A 19193-nucleotide genomic window follows, 5' to 3' on the forward strand; every position below is an offset into this window, starting at 1 on the left:
TAGGTTTGACAATGTTTGACGTTGTGATTTGTTTATTGTCATACAGAATGCCAATTTTATTGGAAATTGTCTTCTTCTCATTTCAAATGGAAGTTCTATCAATTTTGGGTATGAAAACTCTTTCTCTAATATTTGTACCTGAAAATATATTATTTGGTTTTATTTTTTATTTTTTACGAAAATGTCAAATCATAGATATATAGTTATTCTTATTCAATGTTTTTACTATTTAATGCAAGTCTCTTGGTTGTTTCTTCACAATCATGCACCACCTCCAATCATCTTCTCCATCCTTGACCTTTAGCAACATGCTAGGAGCTAAGAAGATTAATATTTAGAAAACATTATAGCATATATATTATTAAATTGATTAGAGACTCGGAATTAGAGAGACAGAGAGAGGATAAGATAGATAAACAGAAAAAGATAGATATTTATCTAAGTGTTTGAAAGAAAAGGCTAAACTATGTTATTTGAATTATAAGCTCAATATAAAATTATAACTATAATTGAAAAGATAGATAGTTCAAGTAATCTAACCTTGTAAAGTCTTTGTGTATTAAAGACCAATTGAAGGAGCATGCATCTATCCAAAATAGTAAACCTATAGTTTGAAAAAAAACACTTAATAATATTCAATGCAAGCATCTCTCTCTCTCTCTCTCTCTCTCTCACTTGCACACACAAACAAACAATCATACTTACATTAATATACATAAATTTATTTTTGTGTCTTTTCATTCTTTTTGATCTCTTTGCACATTATTTCAAAGCTATCTTAATGCCCACCTTCTAATATTTTTGGCTTCAAAATTGCATTATAAATACATATTTAAATAAGAGCATCCTTGCTTTGTAACGGCCTCAGGTCTGTAGGCTTGAGCCCCCCTTTGATATTGTATATCCTCTTTATGCTCCTTTTAGGAGTTTTTCTCATTAATTCTAATCTCTGTCCCCTTTAAAAAAAAAAGTTTATTCTTTCAACAAATGTACACTAAGTTGACGGTCCTTTATAGGAAACGTTGATTGATTAAAATAATACCAATCTCTAATTACATCACAATGAAGTAGGATCCTTGTAATTAAGGTAATACACATTAATTAAGTCGAGACTCAATAGTTAGCGTAAGCTCTAACCATAGGATATGGCGAAATACCTCTTTAACTAAGGCGTGCTCTGTTGATCCTCACATCCATCCATCAGTTGGCTAGATAAACGATACCTATGTTCTCCTCGATTGCCTTGCTATGGATGGCTGCTACCATATTAGCCTTTGTCACTATTACCCCTCGACTGGCATGTGGTAACCTTTGCTTTTTTATAACTCCAACGCCCAGCTACCCGAATCGATCACTGCACCATCCCCGCAATGCAAGAAGCAAAGCCCCAATTGATGGCATCTGCATATGGACTCCTCAAATCTCCAATGAACTACAGCAATCCATTCATCTCATGATGTTAAGATGCACGCTAATCACAAAATATAACTCATCATGATAAAAAACATTACAGTAATTGAGCACCAACCTTCAATTACGGTAAGCTCGTGAGATGAGCTCTCTCAACCGTTGTATGGGCTATTATGACTTGCTGTTGGAGCTCAGTGATGTGAGCAATTGCAGTGCCCAATTGCTCGGTTGCTGATCAAACTTCTTATGGAGCTCCATAAACTGAAGGTATGTCTGCTATAGGTCTTTAGACACTGCACCCTCTTGGGCCTTGGCTAAGAGCCTCTCCCGTTTTGGGACATCTGCACCACCTCTTGTTGCCTGTAGATGCACTCTATCATTTGGGTGATGAGCTCGCGTGCCATATGTGAGAAGCCAAGTGCAAAGTTTGGAACATCTCCATGGGCTGCATGTATGCTCTCTACATAAGCTTGACTGGAACTGAAACTGCTCGAGCGCACCCAATGAAGAGTGTTCACGGTGTTCTATGTGGCACTGGGGGAGGAAGAGCCAGCCTTTGCATATGATGGCATCTCTTGGAATATTTCAGGAGGCAGTGTTTCAAACAGGCTTCTGTTGAAAAAATATGGTTTCCTCTTCTCTTCCTCTTCCTCTTTGGCCTTCTTACTGGCTTTTGTAGCTGTTGCAAGTTCCTCCTATGTTGGCCTTGGGTTGGGGGGCGGTAGAACCTATTCTATGACATCTAGCGCGTGATGGGGCCTCTTCACTGGGAGAAGTGGATGGTGAGGGTAGAGAGATCACCGCCGCATCTGGCCCGCTTAGCTGGGTTGTCCTTGGCAATTCTTCTTCCAACACCACAATAGAGGACCCTAGTCAATAAGGTTGCAGCAGTAGCTAGCTTTCCTTGGGGGTTCAAGAAAACTGCGTGTAGCTCTCTGAAGAGATAGTCGGCCCAATTCACCATCTAGCTCTGGTGGACTCTAGCCAATGTGGTCATACTGTAGTGGTTGAATCGGTCGGTCCACCTGGTAGTAAGTAGAAACTGCAAAGCTCTTATAGGCATAACCAAATCCTCCTGTGCTATGTTCCCCCACTCGACTCCATCCTTGTTGGGGTTTCCCCTATACAGGCCTCTGCTGGTGAGCTTTGTTGCATTGTTGAGGCGGACATATGGCTGGATCATATGAGGAAATGCCAAAGCATCACGCATCAACTCCACCCTCTCAGCTGCACCTTTATGCCTCTACCCTTCGATGTCCAAGACCTCGCCTGTGTGTTGATTGGTGCCATAGCTCTATGTGAAAAACAATGTGTTGTAAAGGTCAGGGCCCCATGGTTCCAAAGTGGGTAGTGTTCCCAAGCTGAGCGGATCAAACTTCTGTGTACCATCGCGGGATCTGAAGCAATAGCTCTATAGTAGGGTTCGGTGAAGTAAAGGAGCTTATGTTCCACCTTATGATTATTTTTCATAAGAGAATGGACAATGTGTCCATTGATCTACTTCATCAAGGCCTCACCCAAGTGAGAAAACTGGTCGGGTGCTTTGCATATTCTTTAAAGCGGCCACCCTGCAGCCTCTTCCTCCTGATAGTAGTGTGATGGAGGACTTCTTGGGAGGTCAGAGACTTAAGACATTGTGTGGGCTAGTAGGTCAGTGTAAGAACTTGGGAGAAAAAATTTCAAGAGTTTGGGGAGAGGCAAAAGTTAGAGAATAGAGAGGGGGGGGGGGGCATATTTATAGTACTGGGAGAAGGGCATTGATGTGGCAAGTCCAGGGAACGGACATGTGACTGTCAAGGAACGGCCACGGGAAGTGAAGCAAACGGGCATGGTAGTTGGCCAATGTGAGCGAACGGGCCTGAGATTTTAGCGAATAGGCACGGGAACATGAGCAAATGGGCTTTTGCTCATGAAATCAGGAAGGAACGTCCGCGGGAGACTTGGAACATCCGTGGGCCTGGATAAGGGGTTGGCACGACTACGGGCTTAAATCGAACGGGCATGGGAACTTGTTGAAGAGGCAATGGCCATGGCAAACTTTGAACGGGCGTGGGAAAGTTGGAATGCCTGTGACTTTTTTTTGTGCACCCTCTACTAACAGGTTTTGTACACATAGGCTATGTTGCCAACACCACTTTGCGGGTTTTGTACTGATCGTCTCGCAAGTCCAATTTGCCAAGACAAGGAGTCGATTCCAGTTAGGTGTTGGTGAGTAAGTGGGAGTTACTTCCTTGAGGAATTTGGGAGCAGTTCGCAAAAGGAAGTACCTAAGGCTGATGGAGCTGATGATGGCATTTTTGTAGCCTCTGGTGGTAGCCTTACAACAATGAGTGGTGGGGGGTTTGTTAACGTTGAAGGTATATCTGTAAGGAATTCTATCAGCAGTAGCATGACAATTAGCTTGGAGTTTTTGCTTACCTTTATCCTAAGCAGTCATTATGGCAGGTGATGCCTTGGGCATCCATTTCAGGGTAAGGGACGATGGAGTGACACGAGGTGGGGGTTTGTATTGGGGAGATTTAGGAATCCAAATGTGAGGATTGCCCTCATAGAAGTGTTGGGCACGGAGAAGAGGTTTCGAATCCATTGAAGAGATGATTTTGAAGGTTGGCATGGAGGGTCTGGTTTAGGGATATAACTCTTGGGCCTATGCTTGGCCCTCTCCCTATAGGCCTCCCTATAGGCTTGAGGTTGGCGAATTGGTTGGCGACGTGAGGGATAAGAAGCATTGGATGCATGTGGACGAGGGGGACAGTGAGATCTTTTAGGGATCCACAAGTGAGATCTTTTAGGGATCCACAAGTGTGATTCACCTTCATAGTAGCCTTGTCCTATGAGGAGCTTCTTAGAAACCCACAGGTGAGATGATGAACTTTGGGGACTTTTTTTAGTGGTGTTAGCTTTGTTAGTTGGGTTAGTGTGGCTTGATGGGGTAGCAACTTGCGAAGTGGCGATCTGAGTGCGAGTTGCTACTGTGCATGGTGGTGGTGTGGTTTTAGGGACATTTGTGTGGTTGGCATGAGTAACGGCCTCTTTTTTAGGGGGATGGATTGGTAGGGTGAGGTGACTGAATAATAGTGGGTGGTGGAGTGGGGAGTGCTTGGTCTGGGAAGGCAGCGGGGGTTGGCTCCTCATCTATCATGAGAGCAGCCAATCAATGTGGCATCGGTTATGTCCCATCCATCCTTTGCCGCCTAGGAGGATCTCTCCATGCATTGTTGCTACAAGCATCACATAAAACTTTCCTTCCAAGGGATTATTTCCAATGTGAAATGAGAGTGTAACTGTGCCAATGCAATGAACATGCTGTGATGCAACCGTTGTGATAGTGGTAGGGGTTTATTTTAGTGTGGGTTCCCCAAAAGGGAACACCAAGTTTCATATGACATCAAATTGACTAGACCTTGTATCAACAAGGGCTAATTTTTGGACAAAGCTTGTCGATGTGGTCAGAGCTGGCTTCACCTCCCAATCTTCTTCTTCTTCTAAGTCGACCAATTGGGCCATGTTGATCATGATATGCTTTTGCCTACGCTTGCCTTGCCTTTCCTTGGCCTCTTCTTGTGCAGTTTTTTTCATATCCTCATGGTCCTTCTTTCGTTGTTAAAGTGGCCTCTGTGAGAGGTCCATATTAGCCTTTAAGAGACTAGGAAAGGTTCTAAGCCTCTGAGCTTGAGATTTTTCTTATGTCTTTTGGTACTGAATAAGAGGACCATGTCTTTTGGTACTGAATAAGAGGACCATGTCTTTTGGTACTGAATAAGAGGACCATGTCTCCCTCATTTATCTATTTATCCTTGAGCTGGTCACATCAAACCATTGTTTGTGCCTTAACTTCTCTACAATCATGTTGTAGATTGTAAAAAGGCATGTTTCGTCAAGCTTTTTAAGCTCGAATAAGCGACAGCTCAAGGCATTTTTGATGAGTTTTTCGTGCGACATGTAGACTAGGGACTAAGAACTCCATGGGCATGACTGCTTCAATACCATAAGCTAACTTGAAAGGGGTAGTATTGGTTGCAGCCTTGTATGAAGTTCAATAAGCCCAAAGTGCAGCCGGAAACTTCTGTTTCCAATCGTTGTGGCTAGACTCCATGGTTTTGGTAAGAATGGCACACAGGATTTTGTTAGTGCTTTTAGCTTGGCCATTTGCTTTTAGCTTGGCCATTTGCTTTACGGGGGTAATATGGGGAGGACTTCCTGTGGGTGACAAGGAACTCTTGTAAAAGGAATTTAATTACCTCATTAATGAAATGTGTCCTCCTGTTGTCACTGACAAGCTTGAGAGGGAAACCAAAGCATGTGATCAACTGATTCATAGAGGAATTTAGTCGTTGATCGAGCATTAGCCTTGCGGGTTGCACGAGCTTCTACCCACTTGGTGCAATAATTTGTGGCAGCAATTATATATCGGGTTTGAGTGTATTTGGCTGCCAAACTAATGGGTCCTACGAAGTCTATGTCCCATTTCTCAAATGGGACACGATGGGGTTTAGGGGCATGTGATCCTTGAAACAAGGAATTGCTACACGTTGGCATTCATCACATCGTTTGACATACTTAGTAACGTCATCCATTAAAGTGAGTCACCATAACCTAGCTATGAGAATCTTGCATAAATCATCATCTACCCCCACTGGTGGTTGTTCACTGTTGGGGATCCTTGACATGTGGTCTGCAAGAACATGCTGAGAGCCTTTCCTTACCGTGATAGTGAAGTCAAACTCAAGCAAAATAAGGAGCCACCTAGTGATTTTACTTGTCATATAGGGCTTATTTACTAGGTACAAAAGGGCTTGATGGTCTACAAAGAAAACAAAATTGGTCACCGAAAGATAATGGCAAAAATTCTTAACCATGTAAACCATCGCTAATCCCTCCCTCTCGGTTGTGATGTAATTTCTCTCAGCTTCTTTGAGTTGGCGGAACTGGAAAAAAATAATGGGAAAGTCCATCTTGTGTTCGCTTGGTTGCGCTAGCATGCCTCCCATAGCAAATGCTAAGGCATTAATGTGGACATGGAAGATGAGATCCCAATTGGGGAATCTGAGGATTGGAGCGTTGCCAAGGCTTTTTTGAGAGTTGTGTAAGCATGTTGGCATTCTTCAGTCCACTCGAAAACAATAAGGAGACCGTAAAGTGGTCTAGCAATATCAGCGTACATGAAAATGAATCGTCGATAATAGCCGACATGTCCCATGACGCGTTGGACACCTTTAAAGTTTGTTGGTGGGGGAAACTCGAGAATGAGACCAATCTTGAACTTTGGGTTGCCATTGAAGAGGTACGTTCATCTACTCAGGCTCCAGTTGATGATTCTTGGATGTGGGATAGTGGAGCATCCCGAAACATGACCAGTAAGAAGGGCTAGTATAGTTCCTAGTCCATCAGTGTTGTTATTGGGAATAATGCTAAATGTCCAACCGAAGGGTTTGGAGCCATATCTTTTGTGGTAGCTACAGGTAAAGAGAAGAAGTTGTTAGATGTGCTCTATGTACCACAGATATAGAGAAATCTACTATCAGTTGCTTCAATGATAGATCGTGGACTTGAAGTACGCTTCAAGAAAACTCAAGCATAAATTCTAGATGTTGTTGGGGCAAGGTAATCAGCAAAGGAGTAAGGCGCAACAATCTCTAGGAGATGAGTGCCCTTACAGTGTCTACAGATAAGAGCACAAGCCAGCTTTGGCACGAACGATTTGGTCACATTGGATTTGCCGTGCTAAAGGAGATGTAGAAAAAGAGTATGATAGCCAATTTACCTACATTTTCAGAATTGTAGGAACCATGTGAAGCTTGTATGATGGGCAAGCAACAACGCAAGGCATTTCCATAGGAAAGCAGCAATTGGGCAAAGACTCCTCTAGAGCTGGTACATGTTGATCTTTGTGGTAAAATGTCTACTACTGCATTAGGGGGATCTTCTTACTTTATGCTATTAGTCAACGATTACAGTAGGAAGATGTGGGTTTATTTCCTTCAAGATAAGGCTAAAGCTTTTGGCAAGTTCAAACAGTGGCATAAGCTTGTGGAAAATGAGACATGAAAGAAGGTGAAGAAGTTTTGTAAAGATCAAGGAGGGGAATTCCTTTCAATGGAATTTGACAGCTCTACTGCAAGGAGAATGGCATTAAGCACCACTGCTCACACACCTCTTCGCAAAATGGTGTTGTTGCAATCGAGCTGTCATGGTGGAGATGGCTCGATGCATGTTGAAGGCAAAGGGTTTGCCCAATACATTTTGGGTTGAAGCAGTCAACACAGTAGTTTATGTCCTCAATCAAAGCTACACAAAGGCACTCATAGATGTTACACCTCAAGAGGCCTACTCTTGTAAGAAACCTTCAGTTTCTCATTTCAGAACATTTGGCTGTGAATGTTATGTGCATATTCCAGGTGCATCTAGGACCAAGATAGATGCCAAACGCAAGAAGTGTATCTTTCTTGGATATAGTCAAGAGTCGAAGGCACATCAGCTCTATGATACAGAGGCAAAGAAGATTATGGCCAGCCAAGATGTGGTATTTGCAGAACATCGGCCATCTTAAGGAGGAGATATATGTAGCTCAGCCACCACTAGGTTTTGAGATGCCCACATCAGAAAACAAAGTTTACAGGTTGAAGAAGGCATTGTATGGGTTGAAACAGGCCCCAAGGGCCTGGTATCACATGATAGGCCAATTTTTCAAAAAGATTGGGTTTATAATAAGAAGTGCTTCTAATGCTAACTTGTATGTTCTAAAAAGGTATGGCAAGATTGTTTTGGTTGTCTTGTATGTAGATGACTTAAACATTTCAGGTGACAATGAAGAGATGATCTAGAAGACAATGGATATATTGAGCCATGAGTTTGAGATGAAAGACTTGGGTCTTATACATTTCTGTTTGGGGATTGAGGTCTTGCAAGAGTCAAGTAAAATCTTCATTTCGCAGCAAAAGTATGCTTGGGAGATTCTTAAAGCATTTGGGATGACAAACTATAAGCATGTGTCTACGCCAATGGAAGTGAACATGAAGCTTTCTGCAAAAGATTCTTCATCACTTGTTGACATCAGGAAGTACAGGAAGTTGGTGAGGAGTTTGATTTTTCTCACTAACATTAGACCTGATATCAGCTTCATAGTTGGTGTGTTGAGCAGGTTTTCCAACAAGCCACAAGAGAGTCATTGGAAGGAAGGGATGAGGGTACTTAGGTGCATTAGAGGTACTCTTGAGTATGACATCACTTACAACATGGGTGACACTCTGATAGGTTATTGTGACTCAGATTGGGCAAGAGATTGTGATTCTAGGAAATCAATTTTTGGATATTGTTTTTTGCTTGGTTCCAGTGCTTTCTCTTAGACCAACAAAAAGCAACCTACAGTGGCACTTTCTTCCATAGAGGCTGAGTATAAGGCACCTTGCTTTGCTACATGTGAGGTAGTATGGCTTAGGAGAATCTTGGTTGACATGGTAGTTCTGATTAGGGAGGCTACAATCTTGTGGTGCGACACTCAGAGTTACATGGCTATCTCCAAGAACCTTGTGTTTCATGCTCGCACGAAGCACATTGAGATTAAGTATCATTATGTGCGATAGCTAATAGAGGATGAGATAGTGGACCTGGAGTATTGCTCTACATAGAAAAAATGCACCACATCTTCACCAAGGCTCTTGGGAAGGATCAGCTCACTCGGCATCTTCATCAACTTGGCATTGGACCAAAAACCTAGTTCATCTTGGGGGGGTGTTAGTATACACTCAATGCCTGCCTCTAACCATGTATCTGACTTTGATGTATAATGCACATTTGTTAGGCCCCACCATGATGAGGAGTAGCCATGGTGCATATGCCTTTAGTGGGAACCTCGGCTTCGATGCTGATGGGGTCATTATTGTGACCATTGGTTAGGAGATGGTCAAGGGTACGAGCGTTAGTTGGGGTCTGGGGCATCGCCCTGACTGGGTGCTCCCAAGGGGACTAGCAGCCCCCCTGGCGGGGGTTCGGGGGGGCGGAATACCCCGATGAGATGGTATGAGGAATATTCTCTAGAATATTCCCTCGGATACCAGGTCCATCATTAGTGGGCAGCGGTCGATGGTCAGTGGGCCGCATTCTTGATACACAGGTGGTGACCATGTCTAGCAATGTAACCACCCTCATTGTATACGTGTTTACCACACCGCCTACAGTACTATATATGGACATGGTTGCCATGAGCTAAGGTATCCACCAATGCTTGTGAGTATCACCCCCTTCTACAATTTGTACATACTCCATCGTCCAGAGTCTATCTAGATCATCATCTAAGCTCTACTTAAGAGCGCAAGGGTGGATAGCACCATCACTTGTACCTCTTTAGTATAATTAGAATTTTAAATTCTCTCCATTGTGTATCTATTGCATTGTCTATTGTGCTTTGTCTTGCTATCTCTTTCCATTGTGCCATATTCTTATACAAAGGACATGACTCAGTATGCATATGTACCCCACTCAGTGGTGGGCAAAGGTTGTTTTGTGCTGGTCCTTAAGGATCAATCAGCTTCCTTTGCCGCTACTCTTTCTAGCACGTGTTCGGTGAATGGTAGGGGATAGTGGCCCCTAATGGTGGCAGCATTGACCTTTTTGAGGTCAACACACACTCTAACTTTTCCATTCTTTTTGGGCACTATCACGATTGGCTCCGTGTGCTCGATTTCATAGATAAATCTGACATCGTAAGTCTTTCAATCTCTTCACAGGCTATCTTGGTGTACTTAGGGTTCATGGGATAAGCTCGTTGTTTAATCGGCCTGGCTCCATCAACCATTGGAATGGTGTGCTGGACCACTTCTAGAGGTACACCCTTCATATCCGTGTACTTCCAAGTGAAATAGTCCTGGAAGTCTATCAGGAGTGTGATGATCTTGGTCTCTTCTTCCTTTAAAATGTCTTTTGCAATAAATACCGACCTCAGGTCTTCACCCGGGCCTGCTAAGTTTACTTCCTTGACCTTAGCTGAACCGTCACATGAGGTCCCAGGTTGCCCACTAAGCAGACCTTTGAGCCAAGTCATATTGGACAAATCGGTCGACCATTTGGAAGGTCTTAAAGTGCTTGGGCACCTGTGTCTTGTCTCTTCTCCTTTCGCATTTTCCTCATTAATTGGTCTATTTGGCTTCTTTCTCAACGAGTGCTAACTTTTATTGCGTGCCTTATGTGCGGAGCGGAAAAATCTTTTCGGAGACTGGTTTGGGTTGAATGGGTTCAACTGGCTGTGGGACAATAGTGTGGACCAAAAGAGAGCGGTTTGCAAACTCTTTTTGCCACATTTCATTGAAATGCTCATGTGCCTCCACAACACCCACATATTTCAATCAATGGGTTTCTAAGTAGTTTGGGAAGACATACCTTTCCAGCCCAAGGAATCCTTCTAGCCTATGAGTTCTACGGGAGAGTGTACTCCTTGATGGATTTGCTCCAACAGACTGTTCAAGCTCTTGGTTGGCTATATTGCGAAAATATGCTGAACTAAGCATGTATAATGACGTAAGATCTTGCCCATCTATCGTGGCAAACCTTGTACCAGCCCATCGAGGTAAGATATCCAGAGTAGCGAGGATATGCATCTAGTTCTCAGAGTTTTCTGGCTCTGGGGGGGCAGTGTGCAATCCTCACTCTCCCTTTCATCTTCCAGCGTTTTATGGCATGTTTGGCACAGATGGACTTCAGTAGCTTGTGTAGTTGTGACACCAAGTGCTCTCTGCAAATGGTATACCACTCATGGAGTGTACCTTCCACATGCATATATTGATCTTGAAGGTAAGAACCTTTCTTCGAATGTAAATGTGGTCGGTGTCCCAGTCATGGATCATCTTCGATTATCTTATAAAGGGTCTATTGAGGATGCAGTCATATGAAACTGGCTAGTGTCCAAAATTCATCACCACAAAAGTGTGGCAGTAGGTGGTTCCCATAATCTTAATTTTAAGATCCCTTAATAGACCAATGGGTCGTGGCTCCATCAGCAAGTTTAACTAGCAATCGGGTGTCATCCAAGGCAGGTGCTCCCCATTTTTCCTCTCCCAGCATTGCTTGGTAACAATGCTCACTCTGGCTCCCCCATCCAATATTGCACTAACTTGGAGGTTATCAAAGGTTATTGTTGGTGGTAAAGTTGCATTGAGTTCATCGCCTTTGAAGTACTGTCCAAGTTTATTAACTCGAACCGTGGGGGTTCCTCTTACCTTATGAGGTATATGAAATTCCTCCTCCTCGGATTCATCAGAGCTCTCAGGCTCTATGGTTTCGTATACATGTTTGCTCTGAGACATCCCTCCATCCAATCTTTTAGGTCATTCCATAGGCTTGGGCTACCTTAGAGCAAGGTGCCGATATGGATTTGGACCTGAGATGAGAGGAAAGAAGAGAGACCTGCAATGTCTCTTGGAACATAGGTTGTCCTTTGAGGAAGGTTGGGTTGAAGTGTATGGGATGGGAACATAGATTTCCACCTTTGTTTCCCTATGATGTTCATCTCCCTAGTTTCTGTTGAGAGATAAAGAAGCTCCAAGCTCCCCAAAAGTAAAGGATTTTAAGGGATAATAGAAAATATGATTATTTTAATGTAATACTGGCATGGTATAGCTTGCAGATGAGAAACAAAATAGTGAGGGTCTATTTATAGGCGAGGGAGGCCACTAACTGAGTCCAACTGGGCTCTAGAATTTTCCAGGTTCAGTTTGACTGAATTTGGACAAGATTTGGACCAGTTTCATTTTTTAGTAATATCTCTTAATTTTCAACTAATAAACCTTGTACTCAGCCAACTCTTCATCTTATGTGAGCATTTACTCATTTTTGGGTATTTTCTTTTATTCATTTGATTTTTCTCATCCCAACACTTGGATTAATCCTATTGGCCCATAGGAACCTTAATTGGACCATAATCCAAATTTTTTTGAAAATCTAGACCCTTAGGTTAAGGTCCCTTATATCATTATGGAAAAACTTTGTGAAGATGTTCCAAACAAGCACAAAGGCAAAGAAGTCACAACTAAAATAGGATTTTCTTATAGTGGAGAAGAAGAACATGTCTGTCAATGAGTATGCATTGAAGATCAAGGGTATTATTAAATCTCCTAGATCTATTAATGTCTTTATGGAAGACGATGACTTAGTGAGACGATCTGTTTAAATGCAGTATTATTTAATCTCCTAGATCTATTAATGTCTTTATGGAAGACGATGACTTAGTGGACGAGATGACTTAGTGACGATCTGTTTAAATGCGCTTGGCAAAGAATTGAAGCCGTTCAAGAGCTCTATTTGCTATAAGAGAGAATGTTTTCAAATTTCAAGATTTGGTGTCTATGTTAAATCATAGAAGAGAAGTGTTTAGGTGAAGACTCTTCCTCCCAAAGCAAGAATTCTTCAAAACAATCCTTCTACTTAAATTTAGGTAGAGATAGAGGTAGAGGTTAAGAGAAGTATTTAGGTGAAGACTCTTCCTCCCAAAGCAAGAACACTTCAAAATGAGTATGCATTGAAGATCAAGGGTATTATTAAATCTCCTAGATCTATTAATGTCTTTATGGAAGATGATGACTTAGTGACGATCTGTTTAAATGCGCTTGGCAAAGAATTGAAGCCGTTCAAGAGCTCTATTTGCTATAAGAGAGAATGTTTTCAAATTTCAAGATTTGGTGTCTATGTTAAATCATAGAAGAGAAGTGTTTAGGTGAAGACTCTTCCTCCCAAAGCAAGAATTCTTCAAAACAATCCTTCTACTTAAATTTAGGTAGAGGTAGAGGTAGAGGTTAAGAGAAGTATTTAGGTGAAGACTCTTCCTCCCAAAGCAAGAACACTTCAAAATAGGCCTTTTATTGAAATTCATGTAGAGGTAGAGGTCATGATTGAGGCCAAGATGGTGGCTGATTTGGAAATAAAAATTATGGACAATAGCAATCCAATGATTCACAGCAAGCAAACACACAGGTGAAAGAGGCAAGTCTCAAGGCAGGGGAATCTAGAGAGGCCGAGGCAATTGGCAAAGATAGCAATCAGGATTGGGTATAAAGGATTATTTTGATGTGGCAAACGAAGTCAATTTGCCACAGAATGTTGCAAGAAGTATAGTGATAAGAAGTGGCAAGCTGTAAAAAAATATATATGTATCTTCAAGCAAGTAGGATAAAGATATATAAAGGATTATTTTGATGTGGCAAACGAAGTCAATTTGCAGCAGAATGTTGCAAGAAGTAGAGTGATAAGAAGTGGCAAGCTGTAAAAAAATATATATGTATCTTCAAGCAAGTAGGATAAAGATATATGTGAGAATTTCTTTACTATACAACACATGTTGAATTCAGTGTGACTACATATGTATCCATAAACGATGATGATGTATGGTATATGGATTTGAGAGCCTCTAACCACATGACCTGTCATGGTGAGTGGTTTAGAGATGGCAAAAATTTAGAAAAACTAGGTTATGTAGAGACATGGATGACAAAGCTCATCCTATTTCTCACATTAGGAATGTCCCATTGGCTATGCAGGATGGCAAGATGAGGTACTTGGCTGATATACTTCATGTTCCTAGAATATAACAAAGAATTTGGTTTGTGTTAAGGTAGATTATTGAGCAAGGTTTGTAGGTATGCTTCAACCCTGAGGGCTGCTATGCTGACAACTTTAATAACAAATGTCATCTAGTTGAAAAAGAGGGGGCATAACATTTACTTTGGATGTAAGCATGCATGAGGCAAAAGTTGCTATGTTTGCACAAGGTGTAGGTGTTATGGCCGATATCTGGCCCAAACTTATTGGTCATGTGATTGAAGTCTATGTAGAATAATTTACAAGTTTGCCAAAATTTAAGGTGGATGGAATGCATAAAGTATGTGAAGCATATCAGTTTGGAAAGCAAACAAAGAATGTATTTCCACATAATAGGTGGATGGAATACATAAAGTATATGAAGCATGTCAGTTTGGAAAGTAAACAAATAATGTATTTCCACACAATAGGAATGTAAGTAAGAGAGCACTTAATGTGGTACACTCAAATATATGGGGGGCCGACAAAGATGGTATCAATGGGAGGATATCGTTACTATTTATCTTTCATTGATGACCACACAAGGAAGGTGTGGGCCTATTTCATGAAAGATAAAAGTGAAGTGTTTACTCTTTCAAAATTTCAAAATATTAATTGAAAAGAAAATAGGCTTGTAGGTTAAGTGTCTAAGGTTAGATGGAGGGGGAGAGTACTTCTCAAATGATTTCAGTAAGTACTTGAGAAATTATGGAATTTTGAGGCAATTAACATAAATACATTCCACAAGCAAAATCGTGTTGCTAAGAAAAAGAATAGGCACATTACAAAGGTTTCTTGTGCATTGATGGGGGCTAAGAAGAGAATGTATCAACATTATTGGGCTGAAGAAATTTGTGACTATAGTTTACATTATGAACACGACCCCCATAGCAATGGTGCATGGTTGACTCTAGAGGAGAAATATATTGGTAGAAAACCAAATTTTTCACACTATTTTTAAATGTATTGCATATGTACACATTTGTTAATGGTTTAACATGCTACCTCACACAAACACAAGAGAGAAGAAGTTGAGAGTGCTTGCAAAGGGTTGAATCTAGTGATTTCCACTTGGCTAACCCTATTAGGGTTAACTCCCCGATGTGAGGCCACTAGGGGCTCACTCTACACTCTCTTTGTGTCACCCAAAGAGATCCAAGTAAGCTAGGTAGGATCAAGAGGGAAGGAGCTATGGAGAGCTCAACTTCTACCTCATTCCAATTGTATATGCAAACAAGGCAAGGTGGAGAGAAATGAGAAGGGAGAGAAGGAGAGAAGGGAGAGGAATACCATTCCTATCCACATACACCAACAATCACAAGCAAACTACCATAAGATCGAGAGAGAGAGAGAGAGAGAGAGAGAGAGAGAGAGAGAGAGAGAGAGAGAGAGAGCGAAGGCAAGAATCAATTGAGACAAATGGGATTATCCCTTTTCATATTCCATAAAATGTCTTATATACATGAGCTCACTTTTTACAATGGCCGGCCGCCCAATTACAAATGGGGGCCTAAACCTATTCTTCCTAGTTTAATTAGCTCTATGTACATCAATTCCTACAACTCGCATTACACAAGCCGTAAGCTCGGTCATCCCTTGTCTCATTTTACAATTGGCGCTTAGTGTGGTTACAAAAAAGATGGATTACAAAGGTAATGTGGTAGCCGCATGAAAGGTCATGTTAACCAGAGTGGTTAACATACCCCCCTCCCGATTGCAAGTCCATCTGGTCAAAAAAGCTATCTGTAGTAGATAGAGTATGTGTGGACAAAGTCCCATCTCGAGGTCGGAGAGGGCAGGGCACGATGGAAGACGTCGTAGCTTGTCCACAATGTCAAGCCACCAACAAGCAGGCATCCACATGATGCGTTCGTAGTAGCCAAACAGTTGCTTGAGTGTGGGCCCTTTGTTGATGTCAAAGGAGATGCCTTGGGCTCCCTTGAAGTAGTGGTCCCATGTCGGGAAGGACTCCAACAAAGTGATGATAAGGTTGAAGAAGCGGATGGTTGCAATCACTGCTGGTGGGTTTGGGAGACCTGGTCGTATAACGGTGGATGAAATTGTTGAAGCGCCTGACCATGTTTTCTTTTGTACATGGATTTTGCGATGGTGACAGGGTCATGAACCAAGGGAAGTTGAATTGCAACTTTGGGTTCTTTTGTTGTACGTCGTGGAAATTTTCCCAAGCCCACTGCCATCTATGGATGGGGAGGTGATTTCGGTTGATCCTCAGTGCACGGGGCGCATTGCAATAGACCTCCCAAACAAATGGTCTACTAAGAGGAAATGCCATCACCAGCAGGCCGACCGCTCGCCCATGAGATCAAAGGTGGTGGGACGAGCAGCAAAACAGGTGACCAGTGGTAACCGTGCCAATGGGTTTGGGGTGGGTGATCACGCTTTCCATGTTGTGTGCTTGGCATCAAGGTATTGGCAGAGGACATGGAGATCGAGGTGGTCGGTGATGCGAGGGATGTTGGAATTATCGACTGAGCAGCAAGATGGCGATGGTGGCCTGCTCGAACTCCATGTGGTCCAAGGGATTGCACCAAGGGGTTTGGCGGAGGGTTGACTTCCTTGCGCTCAAATGGTGGTGGTGTGGCAGGATCTCCCCTTCTTCGAGTGGTGGATTGGTGGGTGGCGGAGCCAGCGCGATGAGGGTGGACGGGGGGTCGATGATGAAGGTCGGGTGTGGTAAGGCTCGCGTCGAGGAAAGGTGGGGGTCTAGTGGAGGTGGAGGGGATATCCCTAAATGCTGTGTGCATTCCCAAGTTAAGGGATAGTGAAGGTGGCAAGGGGGGTGTGGGTGATGGGGGTGGAGTGGGAAAGTGAAGGGGGGGAGAAGAAGTTGGGGCACCCAAAAGTGGAAGTGTGGAGGTGCTTGAGGGGGGTGGTGGGGGTGGTGGTGGGGGTGGGGTTTGTGTGTGAGGAGATGCAGACGAGGGTCCTAATGGTGGAGGAGGGGGTGGTGGTGAAGAGGTTTGTGGGTTTGGAGGTGGAAAGATGCCTTGCTATGCCATCATCATTGTCTCATCGGGCTGCAGAAGCAGCAACTTGAGGACCGTGGGCATAGAAGAAATTGCAATTGCAACCTCGGCTTCGCTGAACTCCCATGGAAAAGCAATGTGTGTATCATCAAACTGGCATATGCCAGTGGCCTCCATGACCTCGATTTGGGTGAAGCAATGGTGGTAAAGAATGAGGAGGCCGGGTGATGAGAGTAGGGTGGTACAGGATCATTGAGGAGGGAGATGTATAGGTGTCATGGACAACATGCCAGCCCAGCGGTGCGGAGGTACTGCAATGCCTCGCTCGAGAGGAGGGGGAGATAAGGGTAGGCGCAGATGCCATCTGGTAAGGATAATTCAATGAGATTAGATGGGGTAGAGGTAGGGAAACCATATCGAAGCAATAGGCTCCATGTTGTTAGGGTGGCTTGAATTTTTATATCTAAAAATATCTTAATATTGAATTACCTCTCTCTAGAATTTTTCTTCTCTCTAGGCAAAAACAAGGAAAAACAATATTTTCTTGTATTTTGAAATAGGGAATGATTACAGGGGGATTGAGGTAAAAGCTTTTTCATTATTCAGGCTGAGCAGGAATCTTAGAGTGTGGTTCTTCTTGTTTCTCCATGTCACAACAACACTCCCCAATGAAAACATAAATCCATTGGTAAATCTCCTGTCTGAGATGCTACCTGGCCAATCTACATCTGTGTACCCATATAGGTCCAATGGTACACCTGCTACATAAAACAATGCATAATCAACAGTTTCCCTCAAATACTGAAGTGCTCATCGCACATCGCACACTGTCAAGATGTGGTTTGCGTGGAACCTGCATAAATTAGCTCTCTAAGCCAACAATGTAAATCAAATCTAGCATGCTGACATAAATCAAACTCCCCACAATTTTCCTGTACATAGTGGGGTCCTCTAACAAATAACCTGCATTCACACTGAGCTTGCCATTTTGATCTAATGGCACCAAGATTGGCTTACATCCAGCCATCCCATGCTTGTACAACATATCCAATACATACTATCTCTATGACAACCAAATACCATTAAGTGTGCGAATGAACTCAATGCCCACAAAGTAGTGTAGATCTCCCAAATCTTTCATGTCAAACTTTGTTTTGAGAAGAAATTTCACATGCTCAATCTCTTCCTAGTTGTCATTTCCAAAAATAAGATCATCTACATAGATGGCGATGATAAAAATACCCTTATCACTCTTGCGCACATACAAAGAGATCTGCATCTGCCATATGAAAACCAATAGTGAAAAGATACTCAACAATCTTGTCATGCCATGCTCGTGGAGCTTTCTTCACCCTATACAAAGCCTTATGAAGCTTACATACATACTCTAGGTGACCTGTATCGTCAAAACTAGGTGGCTGATCCATATACACTTCTTCTTACAAGTCACCATGCAAGAACACATTTTTTACATCTATCTCATGTAAAAAGTAGCCTTTAGCTACAACCACCGCAAATCACAACTCTCATAGTTGCTGTTGCATGACAAATGAAGATCAATACAAGGATGCAACAAAAAAGACACTGAGGGCTCTTGAAAAGAGTTCCACTTTGTAGATGAATGTGGGAGAGGGCTTGACAATAATCCCACATGGGAACTTTTGGGAGTTCTAGAATTTTTGTATAAAAGGTGGCTCATTTGAGAGCATGGACACATTGGGAAAACTCATGTTTGAGCTCTCTTGAGACTAGCTCTCCCTCTTCTTCCATAGAGGTGTAAGCTCTTCTCTCTCCCCATCTACATTGTTGTAAGTTCTATTCTTTTGTTAATTCAATGCAATGAGTTGATATTTGTCTCTCTTCTCATGTCAATTCTCTAGTGTGCTTGTTTCTTATTGATAACTTCAAGGATTGTGTGCATGCTAGGGAAATGAGTATTAGAGAATGAAGAATGCTTTGATCTTGTGTAAGCAATAGCTAAGCTTTCTTCTTGATTGGATGTATGGATGAGTGGAATGTGGAGTTGAGTGAGCAATAGCAAGATTGAGCTTGAGTGTGTGTTGAGTCTATGTCATTAGTAGTAGTTTTCTTAGCATTCTCTCCATCAAATGGATAAGCTTTTGTGCACCGGTACGGGTTGAATCCCTAGCTCCGAAAGGGATGCAAATCCCATTGGATTGAGCTAAGTGTGGATCATACTACTCTTGCTACAAGTGAGAGAGTTTTTCCGTC

The sequence above is a fragment of the Cibotium barometz genome, chromosome 41, assembly GCF_041138505.1.
Source record: "Cibotium barometz isolate CiBa-2024 chromosome 41, ASM4113850v1, whole genome shotgun sequence".
NCBI lineage: Eukaryota > Viridiplantae > Streptophyta > Polypodiopsida > Cyatheales > Cibotiaceae > Cibotium > Cibotium barometz.